General features: G+C 38.5%; 3 non-coding genes across 3 annotated transcripts; 1 reads left to right on the top strand and 2 right to left on the bottom strand.

Annotated features, from left to right (window-relative positions):
* Window positions 1–1948: 1948 nt before the first annotated feature.
* Window positions 1949–2022, bottom strand: TRNAI-AAU. The gene has a single exon. It is a non-coding gene; the product is annotated as a tRNA-Ile (tRNA).
* A 1430-nt stretch (window positions 2023–3452) lies between these two features.
* TRNAQ-UUG lies at window positions 3453–3524 on the bottom strand. The gene has a single exon. It is a non-coding gene; the product is annotated as a tRNA-Gln (tRNA).
* Window positions 3525–12261: 8737 nt separating this feature from the next.
* TRNAN-GUU lies at window positions 12262–12335 on the top strand. The gene has a single exon. It is a non-coding gene; the product is annotated as a tRNA-Asn (tRNA).
* Window positions 12336–13127: the final 792 nt, after the last annotated feature.

The following is a 13127-nucleotide window of genomic DNA, read 5'->3' as shown; positions in this document are numbered from 1 at the left end:
GTGGCAAGTAGGAGAGCATGAAGATGAAGGAGTCAGAAGGTGTATCTGACTACATCACGCATGTACAAACTGTGGTAAACCAACTCAACCAAAATGAAGAAATGTTAGTCGAGACGCAGGTTTTGGAATAGATTTTAAGGTCATTAACCAACAACTTTGAGAATGTTGTATGCGCGATAGAAGAGTTAAAGAACCTAGCGACGTTCACAGTCGATGAGCTAGTCGGTTCTCTCAAGGCACATGAGCAACGTAAGAAGAAGAAGGAGGAAACACTCAATCAAGCACTTCAAACCAAGGCGTCAATCAAAGATGAAAAGGTACTCTACTCTCAAAATTTTGAAGGTATAGGTGTTGGCCGTGAAAGTAGTAAAAATGGTCATGGTGGTCAAGGTAACAGTCATGAAGGATACTATAAGAAGAAGGAACAGCTGAGCCAAGCAAATTGGCGTGGAAGAGGACGCAGTCGAGGAAGAGGCGGTCGATCAATTTACTCCAACATTCAGTGCTACAAATGTCACAAATATGGTCATTATGCGAACGATTGTAACTCCGACAAATGTAACAATTGTGGCATAGGGGCAATTTGCAAAAGATTGTCGAGCTGATAAAAAGGTGGAAGAAACAATCAACCTAGCCTTGGATGACGCAACAAACGAAGGTCTTCTCTTGATGGCTCAACATGAAGATCTGAATGCGACAGAACACGATGGAGCAAAATATGATGGCGGTAGTTGTGAGGTGGTGGAAGCCGTTGGAAATGAGGGGATACGTAGCGGATTTGGGAAAATTGCGATATCGGAGACGAGAAAATCGAAGTATGAATCTGGATTGAACACGCGATCGGCGAACGAGCCAAAGAAACTTCCAGATCATCAGAAGGAGAATAGAGATTTAGAGCAACAACCAAAATCTGCTGTGGATAAATCTATGGAGAAGTCTCAGTTGCAGACGTTGAAATCGCTAAACGAGCGCCTTTTGAAGGACAAAGTAGAGATTGGAAAAGAAAAGAAAGCTTTTAGAAATGGAAATTGAAAGGTTAGAAAAGGAAGTGGCGGAGCTGAGTGAGAGTTCTTTCTGTTTGAAATAGGAGAAGGAAATGAATGGGAAGGTAATTTCTGAGCTTTTGAAGAGAATTGAAGAAGTTGTGGAGAAAGAGAGGTCAGTGGCTGATGAGTCATGGGTTCAAAACCAGAGGTGCACGCTAGGAAGTGAAATTCTTTACATTGAAGCGTGGCACCATGCGGATCGGGTCAAACATCCTTCGAGTCAAATTGGGTTAGACGTGGGCGTGGGTCGGAAGAGCTACTACATGTCGCATATCGAGTGGAGACGCGTCACTTTACAACGTGCCTGACGCATTATTCCACCTAATCGTCAATACGTGTCCCTCAGGCTGTCTGACGCGCTTTCCCTCCCGCAAGTCGACATGTGGCTTGCCGGAAAATTTTCTCTACTGACCTTTGCATTGATGAATTTGGCCTTCAAAGTCAGTTCATTTACCCTCTCAGAAATCCAGAGTTTCATGCTTCATAGAAGAACATATCGAACGGTTCAGATCTAAAGAAAAAGGTGTGAAAGTCATTTACCTCCTTCATATCGAACGGCTCAGATCCTTCTTGTTCTGAAAGGACTCTCAGAAATCCACGAATGTCATCCTTCATAGGAGAACATATCGGCTCAGATCTGTCTTGTTCTGAAAGGACTCTCAGAAATCCACCTTCATAGGAGAACATATCGACTCAGATCCAGAAATCCACCTTCATAGGAGAACATATCGACTCAGATCCAGAAATCCACCTTCATAGGAGAACATATCGACTCAGATCCGTCTTGTTCTGAAAGGACTCTCAGAAATCCACGAATGTCATCCTTCATAGGAGAACATATCGGCTCAGATCCATCTTTTTAACTCATATCATGAAAAGATATCATTAAAAATTAATGAAATTGGCCCATGCAAGTGTCGAACCTGCGACCTTCGCATTATTAGCACGACGCTCTAACCAACTGAGCTAATAGGCCATAGGTTTTATGCACATTGTAGATCAATAGCTCCTAATTTAGTCAATCGAGTTTAGGTTACATAATTTTATGCATAATAAAATTAAAACTTCAAGTCATTATCTTTAAAGTTCGTAGTGTTGTAACCCCATATCATGAAAAGATATTATTATGAATTAATGAAATTTGGCCTATGTGAGTGTCGAACCTACAACCTTCACATTATTAACACAACAATTAACCAACTGAGCTAATAGGGCATAGGTTTTATGCACATTATAGATCGTTGGCTCCTAAATAAGTCAATCGAGTTTCGTTTACATAACTTTATGCATAATAAACTTTAAAAAAAGTTCACAGTGTTTTAACTTGTATCATGAAAAGATATTATTAAAAATTAATGAAATTGGCCCATGCAGGTGTCAAAACTACTACCCTTCGCGTTATTAGCATGATGCTCTAACCAACTAAGCTAATAGGCCATAGGTTTTATGCACATTGTAGATCGATAGTTCCTAATTTAGTCAATCGAGTTTAGGTTACATAATTTTATGCATAATAAACTTAAAACTTCAAGTCATTATCTTTAAAGTTCGTAATGTTGTAACCCCGTATCATGAAAAGATATTATTAAGAAGAAATGAAATTGGCCCATGCAAGTGTCAAACCAATGACCTTCAAATTATTAGCATGACGTTCTAACCAACTGAGCTAATAGGCCATAGGCTTTATGCACATTGTAGATCGGTAGCTCCTCATTCAGTTAATCGAGTTTCGCTTACATAATTTTATGCCTAATAAACTTAAAACTATAAGTGATTATCTTCTAGTATCATTAAATATATCATTATTGAGAATTAATGAAATTGGCCCATGCAGGTATTATCTTCTTTTGATTCTCGGGATTACCTTACGCTTTTAAAATGCATAGAGAAATTTTCACACCCTTATAAAGAATGTTTCCCTCTCCAACTGTTGTGGGATCTCACAATCCACCCTCTTTGAATAAAGGTATCAAGTTGGCTTAAGGGCTCATCTTGTTATCTTTTTTGTCTCTGATTAGCCTCCTAATCGATATGAACACTATTATAAAACAAGTCTAGAAACCTTGTTCAATATCTGATTCATAAAAATTACTTAAGCTATGGGAAATTAGTGAGCCCAACAACATCATCCTAACTCAGATCTCGTGTTGGTATTAATGTTGGAATAACTTAGATATAACATTCAACATGAATTCAAACCTTCCTAATTTCTTAGAGTGATTTAGTTTCTTCCTTTAGTTTCTTCCTTTAATTAGATCATGACTTGATTAGTCTATATGTATTACTTTATCTTTTAAGTCATACAGACTCCAAATCTTGATAAAGTATCCAATCATTGACCACTTTGCCTTGTACAACCTCAAAGCTTCCTCTTACTATTTGTGCATAAACATCTTTAAAAAAAAAAGGTTCCACCAAGATTTGAACTTGGGTTATTGGATTCAAAGTCCAATGTCCTAACCACTAGACCATGGGACCACAAATTTGTAAAGATTTGAACTTGGGTTATTGGATTCAAAGTCCAATGTCCTAACCACTAGACCGTGGTAATTTGTGTGTCATTAATATATGAACTTTAAAAAGAATAATATTGTGTCTTTGTTTTTAGTTCTGTATTTGATAGGGTTTCAACGCAATAAAATTAATTAATTTATTACATCATTTGTACAATTATTCAACCATTCTTCTTCACTCATTTCTATCCTACTATTATGTTATTTTGAAACAAATTTAACATTAAAAAGATACTTATTTAATAAGTTTTTCCCATCCATATTTTTTAAAAGTTTATTTGAATATTCTAGGTAACATTGCCGAAGGTAAAAAAAATCAAATTATTTATGTTTACTCTATTTTTATAAAAAGAAGACAATGTCGCCAAGGAAAAACATACGAGAAAATAATAAGAGCTGTGACGTTTTATGGGTTAGGAAAAAGTGGCATTCTGATGTCTAGGAACTATGACGTTTTATGGGTTAGGAAACAGTTGCATTCTAATGTCTAGGAACAGTGACGTTTTATGGGTTAGGAAAGAGTGGCATTCTGATGTCTAGGAACTGTGACGTTTTATGGGTTAGGAAACAGTGGCATTCTGATGTCTAGAAACAGTGACGTTTTATTGGTTAGGAAACAGTTGCATTCTGATGTCTAGGAACTGTGATGTTTTATGGGTTAGGAAAGAGTGGCATTCTGATGTCTAGGAACTGTGACGTTTTATGGGTTAGGAAACAGTTGCATTCTGATGTCTAGGAACTGTGATGTTTTATGGGTTAGGAAAGAGTGGCATTCTGATGTCTAGGAACTGTGACGTTTTATGGGTTAGGAAACAGTTGCATTCTGATGTCTAGGAACAGTGACGTTTTATGGGTTAGGAAATAGTGGCATTCTGATTTGTAGCAACTGTGACGTTTTATGGGTTAGGAAACAGTGGCATTTTGATGTCTGGGAACAATGACGTTTTATGGGTTAGGAAAAAGTGACATTCTGATGTCTAGTAACAGTAACGTTTTATGGGTTAGGAAAGAGTGGCATTCTGATTTCTAGGAACAGTGACGTTTTATGGGTTAGGAAAAAGTGGCATTCTGATGTCTAGNCTGATGTCTAGTAACAGTAACGTTTTATGGGTTAGGAAAGAGTGGCATTCTGATTTCTAGGAACAGTGACGTTTTATGGGTTAGGAAAAAGTGGCATTCTGATGTCTAGGAACAGTGACGTTTTATGTGTTAGGAAACAGTTGCATTCTGATGTCTAGGAACAGTGATGTTTTATAGGTGAGGAAAGAGTGGCATTCTGATGTCTAGGAACAGTGACGTTTTATGGGTTAGGAAACAATGGCATTCTGATGTCTAGGAACAGTGACGTTTTATGGGTTAGGAAACAGTTGCATTCTGATGTCTAGGAACAGTGATGTTTTATGGGTTAGGAAAGAGTGGCATTCTGATGTCTAGGAACAGTGACGTTTTATGGGTTAGGAAACAGTTGCATTCTGATGTCTAGGAACAGTGATGTTTTATGGGTTAGGAAAGAGTGGCATTCTGATGTCTAGGAACTGTGGCGTTTTATGGGTTAGGAAAGAGTGGCATTCTGATGTCTAGGAACAATGACGTTTTATGGGTTAGGAAACAGTGGCATTCTGATGTCTAGGAATAGTGACGTTTTATGGGTTACGAAACAGTGGCATTTTGATGTCTTGGAATAGTGACGTTTTATGGGTTAGGAAACAGTGGCATTCTGATGTCTAGGAACAGTGACGTTTTATGGGTTAGGAAACAGTGGCATTCTGATGTCTAGGAATAGTGACATTTTATGGGTTAGGAAACAGTTGCATTCTGATGTCTAGGAATAGTGATGTTTTATGGGTTAGGAAAGAGTGGCATTCTGATGTCTAGGAACTGTGACGTTTTATGGGTTAGGAAAGAGTGGCATTCTGATGTCTAGGAACAGTGACGTTTTATGGGTTAGGAAACAGTGGCATTCTGATGTCTAGGAACAGTGACGTTTTATGGGTTAGGAAACAATGGCATTCTGATGTCTAGGAACAATGACGTTTTATGGGTTAGGAAACAATGGCATTCTGATGTCTAGGAACAATGACGTTTTATGGGTTAGGAAACAATGGCATTCTGATGTCTAGGAACAATGACGTTTTATGGGTTAGGAAACAATGGCATTCTGATGTCTAGGAACAATGACGTTTTATGGGTTAGGAAACAATGGCATTCTGATGTCTAGGAACAATGACGTTTTATGGGTTAGGAAACAATGGCATTCTGATGTCTAGGAACAATGACGTTTTATGGGTTAGGAAACAATGGCATTCTGATGTCTAGGAACAATGACGTTTTATGGGTTAGGAAACAATGGCATTCTGATGTCTAGGAACAATGACGTTTTATGGGTTAGGAAACAATGGCATTCTGATGTCTAGGAACAATGACGTTTTATGGGTTAGGAAACAATGGCATTCTGATGTCTAGGAACAATGACGTTTTATGGGTTAGGAAACAATGGCATTCTGATGTCTAGGAACAATGACGTTTTATGGGTTAGGAAACAATGGCATTCTGATGTCTAGGAACAATGACGTTTTATGGGTTAGGAAACAATGGCATTCTGATGTCTAGGAACAATGACGTTTTATGGGTTAGGAAACAATGGCATTCTGATGTCTAGGAACAATGACGTTTTATGGGTTAGGAAACAATGGCATTCTGATGTCTAGGAACAATGACGTTTTATGGGTTAGGAAACAATGGCATTCTGATGTCTAGGAACAATGACGTTTTATGGGTTAGGAAACAATGGCATTCTGATGTCTAGGAACAATGACGTTTTATGGGTTAGGAAACAATGGCATTCTGATGTCTAGGAACAATGACGTTTTATGGGTTAGGAAACAATGGCATTCTGATGTCTAGGAACAGTGACGTTTTATGGGTTAGGAAACAGTGGCATTCTGATGTCTAGGAACAGTGACGTTTTATGGGTTAGGAAACAATGGCATTCTGATGTCTAGGAACAGTGACGTTTTATGGGTTAGGAAACAATGGCATTCTGATGTCTAGGAACTGTGACGTTTTATGGGTTAGGAAAGAGTGGCATTCTAATGTCTAGGAATAGTGACGTTTTATGGGTTAGGAAAGAGTGGCATTTTGATGTCTAGGAACAGTGACGTTTTATGGGTAAGGAAACAGTGGCATTCTGATGTCTAGGAACAGTGACGTTTTATGGGTTAGGAAACAGTGACATTCTGATGTCTAGGAACAGTGACGTACATAGTGGCATTCTGATGGTTTTATGGGTTAGGAAATCGTGGCATTTTGATGTCTAGGAACTGTGACGTTTTATGGGTTAGGAAAGAGTGGCATTCTAATGTCTAGGAATAGTGACGTTTTATGGGTTAGGAAAGAGTGGCATTTTGATGTCTAGGAACAGTGACGTTTTATGGGTTAGGAAAGAGTGGCATTTTGATGTCTAGGAACAGTGACGTTTTATGGGTAAGGAAACAGTGGCATTCTGATGTCTAGGAACAGTGACGTTTTATGGGTTAGGAAACAGTGGCATTCTGATGTCTAGGAACAGTGACGTACATAGTGGCATTCTGATGGTTTTATGGGTTAGGAAATCGTGGCATTCTGATGTCTAGGAACAATGACGTTTTATGGGTTACGAAACAGTGACGTAAATAGTGGCATTCTGATGTCTATATTTAGTTTTAGAAGACCTAGAAGACCTTATAAATAATTTGAAGTGGCGGCATTCTGATGTCTAGGTTAGGAAAATGTTGATGTCTATATTTAGTTTGAGAAACCTTATAAATACATTCGTAGTGGCCGGATTTTGATGTCTATATTTAGTTGTAGAAGACCTTATAAATACATTCGTATATTAAATACAGTGGCATTCTGATGTCTATATTTAGTTTTAGGAGACATTATAAATACATCTGTTATTTCTACTGTAAAACAGTAAAGCAGAGCAGAGAAAAAAAAAGAAAAAGAAAAGAAAAAGATAAATAGAAATAGAGTGTTCTTTGTCTTCTTATATCGTTAGTCTGTGTGAGATTTATTTCACAAATTTGTGAGTTTTCTTTAACAAATTGGTATCAAGCCAATGCCGAATTTGTCTTCTTATATCGTTAGTCCGTGTGAGATTTATTTCACAAATTTGTGAGTTTTCTTTAACAAATTGGTATCAAGCCAATGCCGAATGTGACGAGTCAAATCCTGCTACCGCGACTAACGAAGACAAAATATGAAAGCTCTTCTCGGTTCTCAAGATGCATGGGAGGTGGTCGAAGAAGGGTTAAAAGAACCAAAAGATACCATGGGTTATACAGCGACACGAAACAAGACATTAAAAGAGGTGCGATCAAAGGATAAGGGGGCACTGTACATGTTGTTCCGAGCCGTTGACGAGTCGGCCTTTGAGAAGCTTGCCAATGCAACTACTTCAAAAGAAGCGTGGGACACTTTAAGAAAAGTGTTCAAAGTAATCGACCGAGTCAAGCAAGTGCGTCTCCAAACTCTTCGTGGCATGTTGGAGAGCAGAGCATGAAGAAGAAGGAGTCAAAAAATGTATCTGACTACATCATGCATGTACATACTGTGGTAAACCAACTCAACTCAACCGGCATGGAGAAATATTAGCCGAGATGCGGGTTTTGGAGAAGATTTTAAGGTCATTAACTAACAACTTTGAGAATGTTGTATGCACGATAGAAGAGTCAAATGACCTAGCGACGTTCATAGTCGACGAGCTAGCCGGTTCTCTCGAGGCACACGAACAACGTAAGAAGAAGAAGGAGGAAACACTCGATCAAGCACTCCAAACCAAGGCGTCAATCAAATATGAAAAGGTACTCTACTCTTAAAATTTTGAAGGTAGAGGTTGTGGCAGTGAAAGTAGTAAAAATGGTCATGGTGGTCAAGGTCGCAGTCATGAAGGATACGATAAGAAGAAGGGATAGTGGAGCCAAGAAAATTGGCGTGGAAGAGGACGCAGTCGAGGAAGAGGGGGCCGATCAATTTACTCCAACATTCAGTGCTACAAATGTCACAAATATGTTCACTATGCGAACGATGGTAACTCCGACAAATGTTACAATTGTGGCAGAGGGGCATGAACATTCAAGACCCGTGCCTCGACCCACTTCACGACCTGCTCATGTGTCAATGTCCCTCAACGACAGGGTCATTACTACATACACCGGCCCCTTCAGCTCAGCTTCTCGGAATTCTAGGCTAAAAAATGACATATTTGGCTCGATTTGACATTTTTTACACCAACCTTTACGTTTTTTACCTTTCTAAAGCTGATTTTTTTTAATATAGGTAATTACGAGTCAGTTAACAGAGGCCCTAGTGGACAGTTTCTCTAAATTAAGGAGCCTATGTATTCTAGCAGTGAGGGAATTAAGGAACGAGATATTGACAGAGGCTCACCATGTATTCCATCAGTGGGGGAATTAAGGAACGAGATATTGACAGAGGCTCACAACTCATAATTTGCTATGCACTCAGGTAGTACAGAAAATCAAAGTGTCCTTGAGATTCAGGCGTAAGGGTAAACTTGAATAATACTAACTTTTGTAGAAGCTTGGAAAATCACGTCGTGGCCATTTTAAATCTCTAGCGAGTTCAATTGATTTCAATAATGATAAGATTGTATTTTTATTTTACCTTTATTTGAGTTGTCAGAAGTGGGATTTGAACGCACACCCTCTAATCCCGCATTCGCGGGAGAGGGGAATGAAGTATAACTTTTAAGTCTTTAAACATCTCCCCAGTAGGCGTGATTTAAAATGATTCTGACGGCGATATATAACGGAAAAAAATGGACAATATTTTTTAGCGGTTGGAAAAGGGAACGAAACATTCCTTACAAGGATGTGGAAACCTCTCCCTAGTAGACTCGTTTTAGAATTGTTTGGTTGATGGTGATACGTAATGGACAAAATCAGACAATATTTGTTAGTGGATGGATTGTGAGATTGAACATAGGTTGGAGAGGGGAAGAAACATCCCTCATAAGGATGTGGAAACCACTCCCTAATAGAGGCATTTTAAAATCGTGACGTTGACAGTAATACGTAACGAGCCAAGGCTGAATATATTTACTGATGGTGGGCTTGAGCTATTATAAATGATTAGCTATAATAGCTCGGCATTAACAACAAGGTTTGGGCTTACAAATGATTAGCTAGAATAGCTTAATTCGTTAGAGCGTGTGGGCTTTAACAACAAGGTGAGAGGTTCTGCTAATATGAATGAATTCATTCGTTAAGGTAGTGGAAAACATCTTTTGAATAGAATTGTTGAATCAATTTAATAAAAGAATAGCACTTTATAAAAGAAAGCCTTTCTAAGTAAGTTGTCTAAAGTGGGATTTCAACCCACGCATTCTCACAAGGACCAAAACTTGACTCCTAACGCCTTCGACCACTCAACCATCCTAACTATTTATTATGAGACCTAATATTGGTTGGAGTGTGAAAACCTCTCCCTAAAAGACGCGTTTTAAAACTTTTAAACTTACGATACGTAATAGGCCAAAACAAACAATATTTGCTAGCAATTGGAGAGGGGAACCAAACATTTCCTATAAGGTTGTGGATATCTCTTTCTAGTAGACATATTTTAAAATTGTGAGTCTGATGGTGATACGTAACTAGCAAAAGTAGACAATATCGGAAAGAGGTGGGCTTGGTTTGTAACAAATTGTATAAGAGCTAGTCATCGGGTGGTGTGCCAACGAGGTTGCTGGGAACACAAGGGGGTGCCCACCTCGGTTGGGGAGGGGATGAAATATTTCTTATAAGCATGTGGAAATCTCTTACTATTAGACCTGTTTTAAAACCGTGAGGTTGACGACGATATGGAATGAGTCAAAGTAGACAATATCTAGGCTAATATTCATAAGTTGTTGGAATAGTTTAGTTGGTTAGAGCGTATGATTCTTAATGTTAAGGTCATTCCATTTTAGTATGTGGAAAAATTTAACCCTCTAACCAAAGTGGAAAATGTCATATAATTATGTAGGTTCGTGATTCCTAACATTGTTACATAGTCTTAATCTAGCATTCTTAATAATAATATTGTGTTCTTTTTAGGGGTAGCTTCAAGACAAAAACATAATGTAAAAAATATTTTCGCATAAAGCAGTTACATCATGCATATTCTAGTGACTCTAGGTCCCTAGAAAACTAGGGTCGTTACATATAATCTACACCTAAACTTTCTATAACCTAGAGAAAAACCCATGGCAACTCACTCATCAAGGATTCGATTACCGCCTACAAGTATGTTACTTATTTAGTTGCACTAGATATTACTTTTCCTTTTTGGGTGATCACTAATTGTTGGATAATGTCATAGAGGAGGGTCGTCCCGAGCCGTCAATTCCATGTGTACAAGTTGTTGTCCTTAGTTTTTGAATCTCGTTCCAATTTTTATCAAATTTTTTCTTTGTCAAGTCAGTTCTATGTGTTACGAGTTGTTGTCCTTAGTTTTCGAATCTCGTTCCAATTTTTATGAAATTTTATCTTTTTCAGGATGTGTCATGAATAATGATTTGAAGTCTTGAAAATTGAGTTATTATAGTTGTGCTTTGAAGTCTTTAAAATTGAGTTATTACAATTTTGCCCTATTTAGCTTATCCAAGCTATTCCCGACCATTGGTGCCACGCATTTTAACTCTTCTAAGCATACCAGAAATCTAGTAATTTAGTTATGCTCTTACAATTTCCCCTACTATGGATTCAAGTTGCAATAGGTGAGTTGGCGAATATGTAATATATGACTATATAACTCCTGGAAGATCAGATGACTTGCAACTCGAGATTAGTTAAAACCTACAAAATATATATATATATATATATATATATTATGAGTCAGTTAATAGTGGGCCAAGTAGACAATTTCTTTAAATCCTAAGATGATGGAGGGTTACGTCAAGGACGCCTATATATTCCAACAACTGAGGAATTAAGCAACGAGATATTGATAGAGGCTCACAACTCACCATTTGCTATGCACCCAGGCGGTACAGAAAAAGAGGCTCACAACTCACCATTTGCTATGCACCCAGGCGGTACAGAAAATCACAGTGTCCTAGAGATTCAGGCGTAAGGGTAAACTTGAAGAACACTAACTTTCTTAGATGCTTGGAAAATCATGTCGTGACAATTTTAAATCTCCAATAAGTTCAATTGATTTCAATAATGATATGCTATTGTATTTTTATTTTACCTTTATTTGAGTTGTCAGAAGTGGGATTTGAACCCACGCACTCTGATTACGAATTGATTTGAGAGGAGAAAGAAGAATAACTTATAAGTATATGTAAACATCTCTCTAGTAGCATGTTTTAAAACTGTGATTCTGACGACGATTTGTTACGGGTAAAAATGGACAATATTTTTTAGCGGCTGGAAATTGGAACTAAGCATTCTTTAGAAGAGTGTGGAAACCTTTCCCTAGTAGACTCGTTTTAGAATTGTGAGGCTGATGACGATACGTAATGGGCAAAAACAAACAATATTTGCTAGCGGTTGGTTTGGGCTATTACAAAAGCTATTAGAGTTAGTCACCAAGCAGTGTGCCAGCAAGGACGCTGAGCCCCCAAGAGGGTGGATTATGAGATCCAACATTGGTTGGAGCGGGGATGAAACATTCCTTATAAGAGTGTGGTGGGCTTGAGCTATTACAAATAATTGGCTGGAATAGCTCAGTTGGTTAGAGCGTGTGGCTGTTAACCACAAGGTCGGAGGTTCAAACCCTCCTTCTAGCGATGAGAATAAGTCTTACATACTCCAAATTAATTGAATATATTGACATTTATGTTCACAATGATGTTATGATACGATATTGTATACACCACAATACTATGTGCACTCCCTTCCCTCCATGGTATACCAACACCATGAGTGTATGCTAGTTGAAGCCCAGGTCAATATGTAAGCTCGCTTGGGAGCAAATGTGTGTGTATGCAAGTCGTGATTTCATGTGTACCAACACCATGAGTGTATGCTAGTTGAAGCCCAGGTCAATAGGTATGGTCTGTAAGCTCGCCTGGGAGCAAATGTGTGTGTATGTAAGTCGTCAATAGGTATGTATGCAAGGCACCTCTGCACAAATGACGATGTCGAGATGACGACCATGGGACCCATTAACACCATGAGAAAGGAGAAGAAACTAGGATGTAGACAACAAGTTTTGATACGGAGGAATGAAAAAAGGAAAATGCGTGGAAACGAGTGGAGAAGACGAAGTCCACCTGCTTGGACCCAAATTCGAATACTAGCAACCTCATACCTAGTTTGGTCTAGTAACTAGATACCCAACACAGCAACTAGATACCCACCAACAACTAGTCCAGTAGTTCAGTTCCACTGTGCTTTGCCCAAAAACCCACGTTCAAGCCTTAATACACAGAACACAGCCCAACGAGTGGAGAAGACGAAGTCCACCTGCTTGGACCCAAATTCGAATACTAGCAACCGCATTCCAGTCAAGCAACCTCATACCTAGTTTGGTCTAGTAACTAGATACCCAACACAGCAACTAGATACCCACCAACAAC

The sequence above is a fragment of the Cucurbita moschata genome, unplaced genomic scaffold (assembly GCF_002738365.1).
Source record: "Cucurbita moschata cultivar Rifu unplaced genomic scaffold, Cmos_1.0 Cmo_Scf00046, whole genome shotgun sequence".
Taxonomy (NCBI): Eukaryota; Viridiplantae; Streptophyta; class Magnoliopsida; order Cucurbitales; family Cucurbitaceae; genus Cucurbita; species Cucurbita moschata.
Note: the sequence above shows the minus strand (reverse complement) of the source record. Positions and strands in the feature narration are given on the sequence as shown.